At 39.9% G+C, this 19320-nt stretch overlaps 1 pseudogene across 1 annotated transcript; it reads left to right on the top strand.

The window, feature by feature from the left end:
* Nucleotides 1-6927: 6927 nt before the first annotated feature.
* On the top strand, nt 6928-9069 carry LOC147639363 (3-ketoacyl-CoA synthase 11 pseudogene; annotated as a pseudogene). Its single transcript, XR_015264733.1, has one exon. The product of XR_015264733.1 is annotated as a 3-ketoacyl-CoA synthase 11 pseudogene (transcript).
* The last annotated feature ends 10251 nt before the right edge of the window (nt 9070-19320 follow it).

Raw genomic sequence — 19320 nt, 5'->3', positions numbered from 1 at the left:
CCTAGATAGCCAACGAGCTTCATGAATTCTTGGAACTTCTAGGCAATGATGAGAAAATGCTTTCATCAAGGTTGAAAGCTCTTCATGCCTTTTAGTAGAAGCCCCAACCTAGCTATAGATTTTGTTTGCAAACTTATTAACTTGGAGAAACTCTAGAAACTTTCTACATGAATCTCCAATTATAACCAATGCCTCTCTATGCGCAACACATTAAACACTCACCAAAGAGGGTACTTCTCTACATAATCGAGTAGCAACACCAAATGTCCATCCAATGAGTCAGGGCCTTAAAACCATTTTGCCCTGTCTTATCTTTGATACATAAAAGAGTGATAAACTTACATACACTTAACTTGGAAAAACTCTAGAAACCTTCTACATGCATCTCCAATTATAACCAATGCCTCTCTATGCGCAACACATTGAACACTCACCAAAGAGGGTACTTCTCTACATAATTGAGTAGAAACACCAAATGACCATCCAATGAGTCAGGGCCTCAAAACCATTTTCCCATGTCTTATCTTTGATACATAAAAGAGTGATAAACTTATATACACTTGGTCCTCAACCCTCACCACTCAAATATGTCATGTACACTATTTTCAAGTGCCTCCTAATGCATTATTGGTACTGTTATCAAAAAGCACAGATAAAAATGGACTCTTTTGAATATCTCTTACAAGATGTGTCCAATACACATCCTTCATGGCTTTTAAAATTCAATTCCGGAAGCGCGATTTGTGTAAGAAAAATACCCATCACTCCTATGCATATGTGGAGTTTCCATAAATCTAAGAAAGTCACAACTAGGCTTATATGACTCTAATGAAATATCTCATATATCAACAAAATACATCACTTGTATCAGTTAATGATGCCTTGCTTTTCATGGTCAAGCAGAAGCTCGACAAGAATTTGGATTGGTAATGTGACTTATTTTTCTATCATCTCCCACCTTTGGAAATGATGTAAAACAGAATTCACATGTTTTTGTAATGTTGTACTACTCATTTTTTCGAAAGGATTATCCATTTTAAACTCACAACAAAACTTACATTTAACGCTTTTCTTCCCTTCTTTGTTTCTCTCACTCAAAGCCCAATCAAAGAGAAACTTTCACTCATGCCTAAAGTTTCTTCTCTCTCCTACCTTAACCTTCTTCTTCTTCGGCTCTATAGAAGGTACATCTTCTTCAGCTCTATCAATGGTATCAAGCAAAGTATGGGCTAAAGTTCTAGATGCATGTTCATTATTTTCATGTTGGGAATGAGGCATGCCAAAGAGTTTTTATCCTTCCTTGGTGGTTGACCAACGTTGGATCTTCTCCTAGTCTCCTCCATGAATGTACTCGTAAAGAAAAAATAATGATATTCATCAATTTTTGCTCATATAAATAATCAATTGTTGGTTATATTTTCTATATAAACTTAAATTTTTTACATATAGCCACAAATAGTAATAGCATTTAACATAAGTAATAATACCATGCAATTTAAAATACTTAAAATATTTTTGGTAAAATATTACATTAGAAACAAAAAAAAAAGTAACATGTTACTAACCTGACAAAAAGCTTACTCAAACTTCTTAGCTCCACAAGCGTTTCTCAAGGCCAAATATATACCTCTAAATATTAAAACAAGGAGTACATCCTATGGATGTTCACAAAGGCTTACCTATATATAAATATATATATATATATATATATATATATATATATATATATATATATAGAGAGAGAGAGAGAGAGAGAGAGAGAGAGAGAGAGAGAGAGAAGCAGGCAAGCCAAGAGAGATAGAATAGGATACCAATACATGATCAAGGGTTTTTTAAATAATTAGATGGAGGTGCCCATTTTAAAGCGTAAATTGAAGGGTTGTGTATCTTCAATCCTTCTTCTTCTTCTTCATTCTATTTTTGGTAATTAAAACTCTATAGAAGTAGAGCTAGGGCTCATTTTATTTTATGGAGAGAAGGGTGTGAGCTCTAAAAAGAAAGGGAGAGAAAGTAGGGGAACAAGAATATGGATGTTCACAAAGGCTTACCTATATATAAATATAAATATAAATATATATATATATATATATATATATATAGAGAGAGAGAGAGAGAGAGAGAGAGAGAGAGAGAGAGAGAGAAGCAGGCAAGCCTAGAGAGATAGAATAGGATACCAATACATGATCAAGGGTTTTTTAAATAATTAGATGGAGGTGCCCATTTTAAAGCGTAAATTGAAGGGTTGTGTATCTTCAATCCTTCTTCTTCTTCTTCATTCTATTTTTGGTAATTAAAACTCTATAGAAGTAGAGCTAGGGCTCATTTTATTTTATGGAGAGAAGGGTGTGAGGTCTAAAAAGAAAGGGAGAGAAAGTAGGGGAACAAGAATAAAAGTAGGGGGTTAGAAGGAGAGGGAGAGATAGTAGGGGAAGAGGAATAAAAGTAGGGGGTTAGAAAGAGAGGGAGAGATAGGAGAGAGAGTAGGGGAAGAGGAATAAAAGTAGGGGGTTAGAGAGAGAGGGAGAGAAAGTAGGGATTACATAAAGTGGGTCTCATCTTGGAGAGGTGGCTACGTGATTTAATAAAATTTTCTACTTATTGTGCCTTAAAAACTTCCATAGCCACGAATTGTACCTCGAAAATATCCCTAGCCAAAAACCTCAAGTAAATAAAAGGATTAGGGTGGATCAAAGTGATCAAGAAACACCATGATAAGCATAATGAAATACTTATGCAAGAAGGCTTAAACAAAGATTAACATAGCATAGGTGTGATTAGCATAATCAAGCACACTTGTATCAGATGAGTGGCCTCTTTAAATAGGCATCAATGGTACATTGCTCTTCTGATGAAACTCGTGGGAATAATCCTAGAGGGAAACTCCTACATCACCTCCTAAACCTCCTCCAAAAAGCCTAGATTCTCTCCACCTCTCCATAACTCATGGGCTTTGACTTTTGACTCTATTACTAGTGCTTTTACATGGATAAAATCATAATGAACCTTAGTCCCTTGTTCCCTAATGTCATAAAGAATATTTTGGAGTATTAATCCAACACTCCCCCTCGACAAAATATCCATGACTAAAGTTGATGACAATGCTAGTGCTAATTGCAGGTTACAATGATGGATATGATGACCTTGTTGGTGCCCATGGCTCTTACTCCAATTAGGTTTACAATGCCATTTATGATGCCAGATGCTAGATCCTAGTTATGTTTACAACTAGTTTAGGATATGAGGATGACTGTGGAAAGGGAAAGTTCTATTTTAGAAAGCCCAACTATCTAAAATAAAGTTGGCCTCATGTGAGGCTCCTACTTCTTCCTTTGTTTCATCTTCACTTGAATCTGATTCCTTTGCAAAAGCAAGGCCTTTTGAGCCTTTTTCTTGAAAAAACAATCTTTGTCTTTGTTGTTAGCTTTCCCGTGAAGTTACAAGACTTCTTAGGGAACTCCTTTTTCTAAAAAGATCCTTTGAAAGATGTCTGTGATCCATGTTTCTTATAGCCTCCTTGGTTAAAATAAGCACCCTCATTGTAAGTGTGTCCTTGCCTTTACTTGATCTTCTTCTCTTCTTTAAGTAGAGAAGCCTCTACATGCAGTAGTGAAGGAGAAGGGAGATTGGTGAGTATGGTAACAATGTTACCATACTCATCTTGTGGTAGACTCTTTAGGAGTACTGCAGTAACTTCATCATCTTCATTGTTTTGTTGATTCTTACAAGTTGGGTTAGAATGCTCTTCATATAATTTAGATGAGTAGGAAGAGAATCCCCCACATTCATTTTTAGTTTAAAGAACTTTATAAGAAGAGAGATTCTGGAGTTCTTGGCTTGTGTTCCAAAAACTATGTTGAGTGTCTCCCAAGCTTCATTTGAGGTTTCTTTCCCATTGATATGGTGGATGAGATTATCACTTAATCCTAGGGCTATAATGGCAAGTTTTTTTTCATCTTTGGTTAGCCATGTAGCCTCTGCATCCCTTGTGCTTGGTTTTTTATCTTTACCATTTGCAACATTCCACAAACCTTTCTTCATCAAAGTAAATTTAACCTTAGTTCGCCATGTCTGGAAATTCTGTCTTAGGTGAATAAGCCATTGTAGGGAAGGTCTTACTTATGGGATGAATACCTAACAATACAATCTAGCAAGACTATCTAGAATTCGTCCTCACCATACACATGCATGCTATTGCTAAAAAAAACACTGAGACCATAGCCCTTGCATAAACATAGCAGTGTGGCTTCTTTCTTATTTTTGTAATCATCTTTTTGATGTGATTTCTATTAGATGATTCACTTGAGCTTGGCATAATGAAAGAATGTGCATGAGCTTCCACAACAAATGAATAGTAAACTTCTAATGATCAATGAGCTTCCAAAACTAATGGGCAACCATAATGTGAGTTGATAGAGCTTTGTAACACCTTCCCAATAGCATGAATGCACATTCAATTACAAAAAAACTCAAAGATTAGGCCTAATTAACCTCGGATTAGTGGATCTCTCATTGTTTTTATGCAGAAAACAATGCACTAGTGGAGGATGAATAAGACCAAGTTATGCTTCTTTGTTGTTAAAATGCTTCAAGTCAACCAAATAGCAATGAGTCTTTGATGAAGTTGAAAGCCTTAATCACAAGATAAACCCAAAAATGAAGTGTTTAATTTTGATTTTACCAGAATGGGTTTTTGAGGAGTGCCCAGGCCTAAAAGTTGATGTAGACGACCTCTATTGCTGAAATTGGCATTACCACCATGTTGGGCATGCCCAAAAACCCTTGTAGTTATGAGGAATTAGGTGATTGCACAATGACCAAGGAATTATCTCCATTTTCCTTTTTTTTTAAAACGCGTCGTTTGCAAGCGAAAATTCTGCCAGTTTTGAGCTCAAATCAAAGGGCTTCTTTGATGGGCCAGCACACGAGTTGGGTCGGCTTCAAGGCTGTGAAAATGGTTTACCGATGGTGTGGAGTATGAGTTGGTTTGCACCCACCACTGAGTAGTGGTTTATAGGAGAAGCTTAAAACAACTTAATCTTGATTAATTTTAGAATTAATCAATCTAATAAGTTGATAATGACACTAATGAAAGTAGTAACCTTGCTCGATACCAAATGAAGGGATTAGGGTTGATCAACGTGATCAAGAAACATCATGATAAAGCATAATGAAATACTTTAGCAAGAAGGATTAAACAAAGATTAACATAACATAGGTGTGATTAGCATAATCAACACACTTGTATTAGATGAGTGGCCTCTTTAAATAGGCATCAATGGTACGATTCTCTTCTGATGAAACTCGTGGGAATAATCCTAGAGGGCAACTCCTACATCACCTCCTAAACCTCCTCCAAAAAGCCTAGATCTCTCCACCTCTCCATAGCTCATAGGCTCTGAATTTTGACTCTATTACTGGTGCTTTTACATGGATAAAATCATAATAAACCTTAGTCCATTGCTCCCTAATGTCATAAAGGATATTTTGGAGTATTAATCTAACAGTGAACACTAAGGCCTTTCCACGAGGCCAAAAAACTATTAAACTACTCACCACTAGTACGAAATATACTCAAAATCTAACTAAAAATTAATACACCACATCATACTTAAAATGTGCCAAGAAGGCTCGAGGCTACTCATCATAGGATATCATGTGCATGGCTTTTTTTTTAAAAACTGACGCTTTTTATTAATTTAGAGAAGAAAAGGGAAAGGCGATCATACAAAAAGGTCCTTACATAACACATGGACCCCAAGAGTAGAAGCTACAATCAACACCATGCCATACCCATACCTGAAAAAAACCTGTGAAACCCCCATAAACTAGCATGGCTTTGAAGGTCGTTATGCTAGCATTTAGGCACTACTACAATAGAAATGTATAAGTGCAAGCCCACGAGCGCGTAGTCTGGTAGAATGGTTGGGTCCCATCATGGGGGCTCGAGTTCGATGCTAGTGAACTACGCGACAGGGGTTGGTTGTGAGCCGATGGAGTAATTCACCTTCCCGCGAACCAGAAATGTATAAGTGCAAGGTTTGAGGCGATGCACAATGCATGTTGAAAGCGATTGAAAGTGTCTTAGGGTGTTTACAGACTACGGGCTTGCCCATGAAAAAGGTTGAGAGCTGTGGGCAGGCACCTTTTTGATAAAAATTGCTAGGCGACAATATCCTTTACAGACCACGGGCACGCTCACGGAAAAGGAGTCCTGCAATTGAGAGCTGTGGGCAGGCTACTCTGCATGGAACTGGAACGGTGGTTGTTGGGCTCCAATCAGCAAATACGTCAACACTGAGGGTGCATGGGCGTGGTCATAGTCTGTAAAGAAATGTCAGACAGGCAAGTGATTGTGGTGATTTGATTGGTTGGGCAAAACTTTTTTGTGAGCTTCCACCCGCCCCTTAGATCGTTAAAGGGCTTTTGTCCAAGGATCAACCAGCCACTCCAATATCTAATTTAAAAACCTAGTTCTGCAAAGGGGGGGCTGTTCACAAATGCGGCGAGTTTTTTTTTTTGGTGGCACAGATAATAGAGGCTGGGTAGTTCACGGGCGGACAATAACATTGCACAACTCTCACCGCTATATTTGTAGGCGTGAAATACGGAGAGTCGGTGTGGTGGGATTCACACCACGTGTGAAAAAGAGAATTCTATCGAACTACAGTTTAGACTTTAGAAACTGGGTGAATCCCACCTACTTCGCCGTGAATCCGTATTCGAACCATAAAACCTAGTAGTGCTTGACGTGGGCCCATCATAAAATTGCCGTCATCTCAGCCGTTAATTTCAAGGCCAGTCGCTTTTTTAAAAAAGGAAATTCCCCAGGGAAAATAAATTTTGTCTACACGCATACAGCCTTGTATGCGCGAGTACAGCTACTTCCTGGCTCAGCATTAAACGTTCTCTACAGGAGGGAACCTCAGGGCAGTAACTCCACGCAACTGTTTTCCATTCAACTGTGCTTGCCTTGGTTGACCGTTGGATATTGGTGCTAGCTCCACATGAACTGTGTCTGTATGGCAGGGATATGAGCACCTGCCTTGCATTTGCAGCCATACATGCTGCCCCTCTTATCAAGCTACCCTAACGCTGCGTTAGCCTTCCCTCAGCCTTCCGCCTTTTATCATCAACTGTAAGCTTGTCCCCCACCTCTGCTTGTTTCCGCTTAACCTTCTGTCCCTCTCCAAAGAGGTTCTGCCTTAAACACCGACCATGGGTCTAGACCCTTCGTTGCCGTCACCTGCTAGCTCCTTGCATGAACCCGAGCCTTATCATAAACAGTCGATCAATCTTAAGGGGCGCCTTCTTAGCTATGTCTTCCCTTTCTTGGCTGTGCCACCTCTTGCTCTTGCTCTCATCCAGCTTGAGAAGCTTGCCAGATATGAGTACTTTCAGTTTCTTCAGTTTGAGTTGTTGGGTCTTCCTGGTGTTGCCGTTGTTGCCCTTGCTACTCTCCTCTGCTGTGGGCTTCTACACTACTTTTTGTTCACTCGCAAGCATGTCTATCTGCTGGACTTTGCCTGCTACAGGCCTCCTAATGAGAGGAAGTTGCCCATGCCTGACTTCATGGTCAAGTCTGGGCTCGTTGGCAAGTTCACAGAGGAAAGCCTTGATTTTCAGAAGAAGATCTTGCAGAGGTCAGGTATAGGGCAGGAAACTTATTTCCCGCGCGCAGTGACCAATGTGCCGCCCAACCCATGCCTGGAAGAGGCTAGAAGGGAGGCAGAAGATGTGATGTTTGGCTGCCTAGATGAGCTTTTTGCCAAATCTAGCGTCAAGGCAAGGGACGTTGGCATATTAGTGGTGAATTGCAGTGTGTTTTGCCCCTCCCCTTCTATGTGCGCAATGATTGTGAATAGGTATAAGATGAGGGGCAATATACGGAGCTACAATTTGGGTGGAATGGGGTGCAGTGCTGGTGTTATAGCAGTTGGATTAGCTAAGGAGCTACTCAAAGTGCATAGGAGAACGTATGCGCTTGTGATTAGCACTGAGAACATTACTCTCAACTGGTACACAGGCAACGACAAGCCCATGCTAGTGTCCAACTGTTTGTTCAGGCTAGGAGGGTGTGCAGCATTGTTAACAAACATCCCATGTGATAGGAAAAAGGCAAAGTATGAGCTGCAGCACATAGTGAGGACTCACAAAGCGGCAGAAGATAAGAGCTACTGGTGTGTGCAGCAGCAAGACGATACGTCTGGTGTGATAGGGGTTAAGCTCTCCAGAGAGTTAATGAGTGTAGCAGGCAATGCACTCAAGGCCAATATAACCACACTAGGCCCTCTGGTGCTGCCTATATATGAGCAGATCCATTTCTTTGCAACTCTGCTTGGGAGGAAGTTCTTCAAGCTTAGCATGAGGCCTTATATTCCAGACTTTAAGGTTGCCTTTGAGCACTTCTGCATCCACGCAGGTGGGAGAGCTGTGTTGGACGAAGTGGAGAAGAATCTGATGCTTTCTGAGAGGCACATGGAGCCGAGCCGCATGACCTTGTACAGGTTTGGCAACACGTCCAGCAGCTCTATTTGGTATGAATTAGCCTACCTCGAGGCGAAAGGCAGAGTTAAGAAGGGTGACCGCGTGTGGCAGATCGGCTTCGGCTCCGGCTTTAAATGTAACAGCGCTGTGTGGCGGTCTCTCACTGACGTTCACGCTCACAACTGCTGGAGTGAGTTCATCAACCAGTTCCCAGTTCATGTCCCAGCCGTCGAGACGTTTTAGCCTCTTATTCAACATTAAACCACCGTCACCAACCTTAATCTTTTGCTCCTAAGGTAACTTTCATTTACCTCAAACCATAAGCATCTCACCCGCTTCCCTAATCCACCCTATTTCTCTTAATCCACCTCTTTTATCCCGTATCCTAATCCACCCTATTTCTCTTAATCCACCTCTTTTATCCCGTATCCTAATCCTGCCTACACTCAGCTCATCCAACGCCGAAGCCTAGCCAATGATTTCTTTGTACGATACCCTTCCTTTCTAGCTTTTGTTTCTCGCTTTCAAAAGCAACCATCATTTCTCTTAAAATCATTGTATGAAATGCTGGGTTGTTTCATGCTAATGTTCTGCCCATCTTTATTGAAGTATAAATGACTAAGCTGGTCATTACGGTGGGTCTCTCTCTTTTTCTCTTTCTCTCTCTCCCCCTCCCCGCCCCTCATAATGTTAATGCGATGACTCGTGCGAGTCTCAACCAGGGGTAGGCACTCGTATTCGTACAATGTGATGGGAAAGGAACCAGGTTTGGGTGGGTACCTTTATTCATCCCACTAGTTGGGTGACCCGAGAGCACATATTCTACTTCTAACCTCCAAATTCAAATTCTCATTGTTTATGTATAATTTTTGACACCTAAGAATTATTTTAGTAGACTTTTTAACCCAACATTCCAAAAAACTCTTCTTCATGAACTTCCAAATTAGTGCCATGTGGTAGCTTTGTGAAACTCTTACTTAAGATAATACAAGGGAGATGTGAGGGAAAAGGGATGAAACATGCAAGTTTTTCATTGTTTATGTATAATTTGACACCTAAGAACTATTTTAGTAGGCTTTTTAACCTAACATTCTCAAAAACGTGACTGATGGTGGTAAAAAATCAAGCCTATCAACCCCATGTGAAGGGTCAAAAAATCAAGCCTATCAACCCCATGTGAAGTGTGGTATCAACCCTAGATGAAGGGCTAGCGTGAGAGAGGCTAAGTAGTATTTGATGGCATATGCAAGGTTGTTTACATATTTGACAGCCTATGGTTTTTGTGCATGCCTCTTATAGTTGTATATATTTGATGGTCTATGGTATATGTATGCTTTGATCACGTGAAAGTGAAGCTCAGAATGTCTTGTTTGCATTCACATCGAGGTGAAAGGTAAAGCATGTCGATAATGCTAGATGCGAGCTTGCATGCACAATTGTCTCTAGGAGGGTTGGTTGGATAGTGTTAGGCTAATCATAGTCAATTAGTTTTAGGAGATTTAGATGTCAGTTACAATTGTAGGTGAGGCCAAAAAAGTTATGACAATTTTGCTATGTGAATTGGCAAAATCGTCTATGGGAGAGGTGGTTGTAACTTGTATGGTGTTATGCTAATTGTGGGTGATTAGTTGGGAGATAATGATGTCCATTACAAATGTAGCGGGAGCTATAGTGGATTAGTTGGGAGATGAAGATGTTTGTTACAATTGTAAATGGGAGGTTGGAAATCTTATGATGAATTTGATTTGCGAGTTGGCATGCCAATAGAGCTCCAACACATCAATCTCATTATGTATGGTGCTCATCAAGCCCTTCTTTCACTTGGTCCATTTCAACCCTTCACAACATTTCCATGGACACCCCCTTAGATCTTCACTTTGGATAAACATTACTTCTTTGAAAAGGGGTTATATCAAGTTCATAAGGCAAACTATTCTCAAAGAGAATAGTTACAACTGTTGAGTTTTTGAGAGGGGGTTTGTCTACACCCTTGCTTAGTTTGCCTCCTTTGGGTTGGGGCATAATGTACCAAGCCTTTCGTACTTTCTAACTTTTTTGGAAAAATGACCAGCCATGATGGGTTGGAGCTAATAACTCTGAGGGTGTGGAAAGTTCCATCGTTTACAATTTTGTTCATTCCTTGATTTCATTATAAGTGCAAGGAATCGAGGCATTGCTAAGGAATGCCTACATAAGAAGATGACAAGGGACCCAGCTATGCTCTAAGCAACTATATGGATGATAGGAACTCATAGAACCAATTGCTTCAAGCTGAAGAATGGAGCCCGTAGCATTTGTTCCATCGTTTACAATTTTGTTCATTCCTTGATTTCATTATAAGTGCAAGGAATCGAGGCATTGCTAAGGAATGCCTACGTAAGAAGATGACAAGGGACCCAAGCTATGCTCTAAGCAACTATATGGATGATAGGAACTCATAGAACCAATTGCTTCAAGCTGAATAATGGAGCCCGTAGCTCTTGGTTAGTTAACTTCGACCTTCAAGAATGTAGTGATAGGATCACTATGGTTATAAACCATGGTGTATTTGAGATGCTTAAGCTTACAGAGTGTTTTGACCTTTGTAGGATGGTTCCTAAAGTAGTTTAGCATGATCTTCATGATTTGGTGAAGCCAAAAGTGATGGAGGCTTGTGATACAATTAGAATAAGTAGGAAAGGATATCGTGTTATATCCAAGTTATGGTTCAAAGGTCTTAAACTTGGTTTCCTAAAGGTATTTTGTCTATCACGGTCATATATTATGGGTAAGGTGAGACTTCAAGAAAACTTAGCTATTCTAGACCTAATAGGTGAGTATTTTCACATTGAAGGATCTATGACTCTAGAGAAGATGAAGAATAAGAAGATAACATTTGAATACAACATACTTAACAATGCCTTTATGGACGTGAGGCTATCGTGGTGAAGTTTTACAAAATGACACTTGCTGAGGGTAATGCAACTCTTGTCTTTGTTCTTAAGCTTGAAGAGTCTCAAATCCTTAGACACCAAAAAATGGAATGGATTAGTAATGGATTACTCTCAAGGAAAGAGAGATGGTGGTGGCTATTGTGTGCAGTAAAAAAATGAAATTTTGGTGGATAGTGCCACTTAGGTCCCGACGAATAAGAGTCATGAAACTCTTAAATGGTTATTCTTGCACACTGAAATCCAATCCCCTTGATTATTGATGGTAAAAAAATGGAAAATTTCTTCATGTGGAAGATTATGGGAGCTTCACAATAGAGTGGCATATGAGTGTAGATTTGAAGGCCTTAAAATGCACGGGATTTGTAAATATCACAAATCCATGATTATATTGTTGGAATGAAGCTCCTCCTCCTTGGCTAGCAGGCGGTAGCCCTTAATCCCATATGCATAAAAGTGGTGTTGCACACCAGATAAAAGGGTCAAAAAAGGCCCTTGGCCTCTCTCATCCCTCCAACACACCTTTTGGTGTGAGTGGACACAGGAGATAGGAGGGAGAGAGAGAGTGCCCGTTGGGCTGCGACCCTTTCTTGGTGTTGTTGGTGGCAGCCCTTCGTGGGTGGTGGTCAACATTGTGCTTCTAGCATGGTATTAGAGCCTTGTGCTCTGGCTTCAAGAAGGGGCATGTTGGAATGGAGCTCCTTCTCCTTGGCTGACACATGGCAGCCTTAATCCCATATGCATAAAAGTGGTGTTGCACACCTTCATATAAAGGGTCAAAAAAGACACCCTTGGCCTCTCTCATCCCTCCAACACACCTTTGGTGTGAGTGGACACACAGGAAAGGAGGGAAAGAGAGAGAGCCCTACCTAGGTTGGCCGCGACCCTTTGTGGGTGTTGTTGGTGGTGACTTTCGTCGTGGGTGGTGCTACGCTTCTGACATGTATTGTAAGGCAAGCATGAACACAATCAATTGGTACATATTTGCAGTGACTTTAGGTAGACCTCCAACTAGAATAAGATAAAGCAAATGGAGTCATAGGAAAAGAAGACCAAGAGTAAAGGGACAACATCGAGAAAGATGGAATAACTTCCTTAATCACAACCACAACTTGTCCTCAAGGTAGATCCAATATAAGCTATATGCCTAGAGAGAGTGCACATTTATACACTACATGCAAAGATAAGGATACTTGATAAGCTATTGGTGGCTTTATCTTGATCATGCTTACTCTATTAGGCCACCACCATAGCTATTAGGCTTCATCTTGATTATGCTCACTCTATTAGGCCACCACAATAGCTATCAGATGCTTGCATTGAACAATGTGAAAGTTTACTCTCTAGAAAAGGTTTGCACGGATGACATGTATAGCTTAAGAAGGATGAGAAGAAATTAGGGACCATAGGAGATGTGCTAGCAGATGTATCAATTGGAGGAGCTAAATCTAGGAGATTTATGTCGAACCATGATAATAAGCAAGTGACAATAATATGGGAATGTTGGTTATTGTTGAATTTTCCTATCATATGTCATTTTGACTTCTATGGTGTATGTATATGGGGAGCGATTAAGATTGATGAATTTAGTGGACGACAAGTAGAATTACATTTGGAAGAGATGCTCCCCATGCACACTACATATGGCTTCTTCCTCCCTTGTAGTCATTGTATTCCATGTAAAGATGATGCGAAATGGTACACAAGCGCTCATGAAGTGCAAGGCTTTATCTCGCACCTTAGCGATATGGGCAATCACAAAGAATGTAGACAAGGGCATTCTGCTATGCAAGAGGATTACCATCTTAATGAGAAAAGCTTCCCATTACATGGTGGATTTAAGAGATTATACACTATTATCTGGCTTATCTATTGAGAAACACGGATCAAGCTCTCTTAATGACAAGAAATCTATCTAACTAATCTTATATTGATAATAACACTAATCTAAGGTGGATAGAAATGAAGAAAACTCATCATGAATGTGTGCTAATCAAGATGCACTCAAGTACAATTAGACACCAAGATGAATTAGCTTGGATACATAAAGATACTTGAGATAAGGGCAAGTGATATGTTCATTGCTTGAAATGGCCTCCTTTTATATAAGGAGGTACACTCTTGGGCTTGTACATCAATGTGGGATAATTTTCTTTGCTCATGTGGCTTCATGCTAGACTTTTCTCATTCTCACTCCCTTTTGTGCACTTCTTACTTGGCTACTCATTCTCACTCCCTTTTGTGCACTTCTTACTTGCCAAATCTTTGGCCTACTCAAGGTGGTTGGATGTCGGTTAGAAAATGATTTTGACTTTTTACTTTCTGTATGAGAAGCTTTGGTCCACGTGCTACTTTGGCACTTCCCTCCTTAATGCTATTTTTAGCTCTAGGCGCGAGATAAATTTCTAGCTTGGGTACGTCATTAGTCCTAGAGGTTGGTTATAAGCACTTTTTGTAAGAAGTAGGATAACAAAATTTTTTATCTAAGAAATGGATAGTGAGATGAATTTTTGATGTGAGGCTTTTTACCGCTTCGCCTTCTTCTTCATAATTGTATCTTTTCTTGTAGCTTTCATTTTTGTTGCTACTTAACGCACATTTGACCTATTTTTGCATGCTCATTTGGCCACCACTTTTACAATCTTTTTCATTTTTGTGAAAATTTTTTATGGAGGATGATTTTGTTATGAGTTTGGATGAAGGCCTTGTTGATGATGACCCAATTGATGAAGCTATTGTTAATGTTGGTGAAGCCCAAAACATGGTAGTATTTGAACAATATACATAAAGGCTAAAATATATGCTTTCTATGTGAACTGCCTCTAACAGAGGGCTCTTTTCCATCACAAAAATAAAAAATATTCTTAAGAAAACACTATCTTTTCCATTCCACTTTTTTTTTCCCCGCATTGCTGTGACGTCTTCGCGGCTACTACGTTTGCGGGTTTGCTGTTCCTCGGACTAAGCTGAGTAGTCTGCGGTGCTTTGCGTACTACTTGCTACATTGACAAAAAAAAGGGGCTACTGTTTGGTGCGGGTACTCGAGCTGCTCACACGATGTTGTGCGCTGCCTTTCTCTGTTTTTGTGACGACGACGATATTGTGCTCTGCTGCTCGCCTTATTCTACTCTTCTTCAGCTGGCCGCCTCTGCAATAATGACACGGGAATGATAACACAGCTGTGTGAGGCATCTCAGAAATGTGCAGTCATTTGTGTACTGAACCTCACGCTTATGTGATTATAGATGTCAAGCCTCCTGTTGCTGACATGTCACTCAGTTGAGTACGTGAGTGAACGCAGAGAGGCTAAGATTGGCTATCCGCCTGTGTGTAGATCAGACGACTGGCTAAAGAGCTGTAAGCAAGATTTACGTAAAAAGTAGCATCTCTTTGCTGCTGCATTTCTTGGTACACTACTGAGTGTTGTTCAGCCAATGGTGGCTGGGAGCTTTGCATCACGGAGGTCTTGAGCTTTTGCAGAAGCTTCCACGGTTTTGTTGCTGCAGCAGCCCAGCACAGGCGGCCCTCTCTCTCCTTATCTCTCTCTCTCTCTCTAGCTGTGGTTGTGAACATAGGAACCCTCTTGTCCCAAATGCTCACTTTCTTTGTCTCTGTCAATTTCACTTTCTTTGTCTCTCTCAATTTGAGATAATGTCTTCTAATTAATCTGCTTTGATTGTTGTGCTTTCATCTATCTCTTCTTTCTTGCTGATCTATGTGTATGTTGCTACCTCGATCTCCACTCTAATAATTGATATCAAAGCAGGTTCTCTTGGCCCTCACCCCCTTATCATCTTCTCCTTAAGTTGTTGTTTTGATTATCTCAGAATGAGCTATCATCTTAGGTGGACAATACCTTATAATGTTTTGTTAACTATGTTAACAAAACTTTGGGGCATTTCGAGGCTCGTTTGTAAGTTGTAAGGTTTTCACCCCACAAACATTTTGGGGGAGTGTTAATTCAAATTGTTTTTGTTTGATTTTGAGTTTTTTACACAGCAGAAGTAGCATTTGGTATTCAAACAGGCCATTGTCATCTTTGACATGGCAAGTGTCCTAACAAAGTGCCAAACAATGAAAGAGAATTGAAGTTCACAAATACAGGATGCACAAGAATTGAAGGAAGATCATATACACCAAAAGATGGTTACAAAGCTGCAGTAGGCTGCACGAGGCACGCCGTAGGTACAGCCAATATCCCAAAATATGCGAAAAAAAATGAGATGATACGATTGAGGGCAAATCCCATGCTTATATAGCATCTAGAGAGCCTAGTCGGCTAGCATAAAGCAGGCCGATTAGGGAATAATGTGGAATATGCCAGAAAAGGTGCCAAAATGTGAAAAAATCCCAAAAAATATGGAAGAATTTCCAAGGTTGGGGGAGGTCCTCCAAAGGTGCAAGGAAGCACCCTGGCGATGACCCCTCCAACACCTCCTCTTCAGCTCCACTAAAGAGGAACGATACCGGCGCGTGGAAGAAATTGATCCAAAGTTGGTTGGAAAGTGCCTTATGTTGCTACTCGTTGTATCCATACATTGTGCATACATATGTATATGTGTATCTAAGTGTGCATACATTCATCTATGCATGTGTCTATGTGTGCAAGCATGTGTGCGTGTATTTGTGTGTGTGTGTGTTTGTATATGCCTCTGTGTATATACGTGTGTGCATGTGCCTATGTAGGACTCTCTCACATACATGCATATATGTGTGTGTCTCTCTCACATGCATTCTCTATATTTCTCTGTCACATGCATTCTCTATATTTCTCTTTCACATGCACGTACACAACCCTCTCTCAGACACATACACACACACATGCACATGCACTCTCTCTCTCTTCTCACACCCCGTCTCGCATACACACTCTCACACACACATAAACTCTCTCTCTCTCTCTTTCTCTCTCTCTCTCTCTCTCTCTCTCTCACACACACACACACACACACACACATACAAACACACCCTCACACACGCATGTCTGTGATTATGTGTAAGTGTACTATATGTGTGTGAATGTGTTTATATATAATGTATTAATATAATAATATTATTATTTTATATATCATTATTATTTTATATTAGTTTAAACATATAATTTTATTATATATATACTATATGTATTTTTAATTTCATATATTTTTATTTATTAATTATATATATTTATATTAAATTATCATATATGTCTTTAATTATCTTATTTGTACTTATGCACACACACACACACATATGTGTGTGTGTTTTATTTAAATTTCTTCTCTCAAGATACCCCTACACTCCTCTCTCTCTCTCTCTCTCTCTCTCTCTCTCTCTCTCTCTCTCTCTCTCTCTCTCTCTGCCCCAACACATAGCTTATCCCCTCCCCCACATCACACCCCCTTCTCTCAAACCTCTTCCAACTACCATATGTCTCCTCCCCTCCCAAAAACTTACGTATAATAGAAGGCATAGATAGATATATTACACACACACATACATATTTAACTATATTTAATTCATATTTATATTTAATTGAAATCTACTTTTATTCTCTCTCTCTCTCTCTCTCTCTCTCTCTCTCTCTCTCTCTCTCTCTCTCTCTCTCTCTCTCTCGATATGATGAACAACTCTGAGGACCATGTTTATCTTCTGCGCATTAGGGCCAATTTGGACAAGAAAAGGGCTGTCTAAGGATCTAAAAAGGGGCAACTTAAAAAAGACCATGAAGATCTTACCAAAACTATTCAACATGGGTACTCATTGGATAGAGCTCATCAAGCGCCACCTGTGGACCATTTGAGCGCTAAATTTGGAGTTCATATGTAAAAGTTATGGCTAAAATAGTGCAAAATGTTCCAAAAGTAAGTGAAGGAGATCTTGACACGTGTACAAAAATGCCATACTTCTTGACACGTGGCTCCTCCTTGACCCTTAGATCAAGAATAGAGAAACCCTAAACAGCCCTTTTTTCATCCAAATTGGCCCTAATGATATGGAAAGCTCTTTATGGCCTTAAACAGGCTCCCAAGGCGTGGTACCAAAAGATTAATGCATTTTTGCTCTATCATTTCTTTTGTTGTTCATGTTCTCATATACATACAGGACACCTTGACACATGGGATTTCATATGGCTCTGGTCTTGATTTGGTTGGATATTCAGATTCTGACTGGGCATCCTCAGTTAGCTTCTTTCAGTAGCACCACATACTTCTCATTGGGCAGGCTGTTGTTCATGTTCTCATATACATACAGGGCATCTTGACACATGGGATTTCATATGGCTCTAGTCTTGATTTGGTTGGATATTCAAATTTTAATTGAGCAGGTGATCTAGATACCCGAAAGTATACTGTGGGCTATTACTTACTTAGTACTGGACTTATTTCTTGAAGAAGCAGACTATAGTTGCCACTTCTTCAAACAAAAGTAGAGTATCGTACTTACTTTAAAACAGTCAAAGAACTTATGTGGCTTCATTAGCTGCTTGATTCCCTCCTCTAATGCCTATCGTTGTGTACTCCCATGTGTACTCCGATAGTGAGAGTGCCATGGCTCTTGCACGAAACCCGATCTTCCATTCGAAGTCCAAGCACATTGTGGTTCATTATCATATGGTTCGTGACTACTTGGTGCTTGGTACCTTAACATTGGAGTATTTTCCTACTAGGGACAACGCGTGGTGGGACATCTTCGGTCACCTACTTGTACTCTTATTAAACACAAGGTATTCGCCTTCCACGTGGCCAAAGGAGAGGAGGAAGAGGGCACATGGAGAAAGGAGAGAGATTCATGTTGCCCCTTTCTCAAATTTAAAATTTCTCATCCCATCTCATTTCAATTTTTGAACCTTCTTACCTAATGATTTCCTTGAGATAAAAAATAGGGGCTTCCCTCTTAAAAGGTTACCTTCATAAAAGGTCATCTCATAAAAACTTTGACATGTAGGTACCTCTCTCTTTCTCTATCTCATTGAAAAGAAAAGACAGAAGACATTATATGTAAGGTGCACTTATTTAAGAGTGAGCATACCTCAACATGCATCCCCACCCATTAAAATTTAATCTAAATTAAAATTATGTGTGTATATATAAATATGTTTATATTTATAAATACACATATGTGTATGTATAGGTATATGTATATTCTAAATATATGTGTATGTATAGGTGTATGTATCTAAATATAGTAAAACACTATATTATATATAATATATATTTGCATGTGTGTATGTGTGTGTGTGTGTGTGTGTGTGTGTGTGTGAGAGAGAGAGAGAGAGAGAGAGAGAGAGAGAGAATTTCTATGTCAGAAAGTCTACATGGGGGAGGAGAGTGTGCATTTGCATTAATGCATGTGTGGGTGTGTACATGTGTATGTGTAAGTGTACATGTGTATGTCTGTGTGTGTGTGAGGTAGGGTGCATGTACATGTGTGTGTGTGTGTGTGTGTGTGTGTGTGAGAGAGAGAGAGAGAGAGAGAGAGAGAGAGAGAGAGAGAGAGAGAAATTACATGTAAGAGAGTGAGCACCTCTCACCACACATCCCCACCCATTAAAATTTAATTTAAATTACATGTAAGAGAGAGAGAGAGAGAGAGAGAGAGAGAGAGAGAGAGAGAGAGAGAGAGAGAGAGAGAGAGAGAGAGAGAGAGAGAGAGAAATTACATGTAAGAGAGTGAGTACCTCTCACCACACATCCCCACCCATTAAAATTTAATTTAAATTACGTGTAAGAGAGAGAGAGAGAGAGAGAGAGAGAGAGAGAGAGAGAGAGAGAGAGACTTTGAGTTTCTATGTGTGGAAGAGCATGTGTGAGAAGAGAGAGGAAGTGTGTGTGTGTGTGTGAGAGAGAGAGAGAGAGAGAGAGAGAGAGAGAGAGAGAGAGAGAGAGATTGCATGCGCATGCAGATGTGTAAGAGAGAGAGAGAG

This window comes from Cibotium barometz, chromosome 4 (genome assembly GCF_041138505.1).
Source record: "Cibotium barometz isolate CiBa-2024 chromosome 4, ASM4113850v1, whole genome shotgun sequence".
Lineage (NCBI taxonomy): Eukaryota > Viridiplantae > Streptophyta > Polypodiopsida > Cyatheales > Cibotiaceae > Cibotium > Cibotium barometz.
Note: the sequence above shows the minus strand (reverse complement) of the source record. Positions and strands in the feature narration are given on the sequence as shown.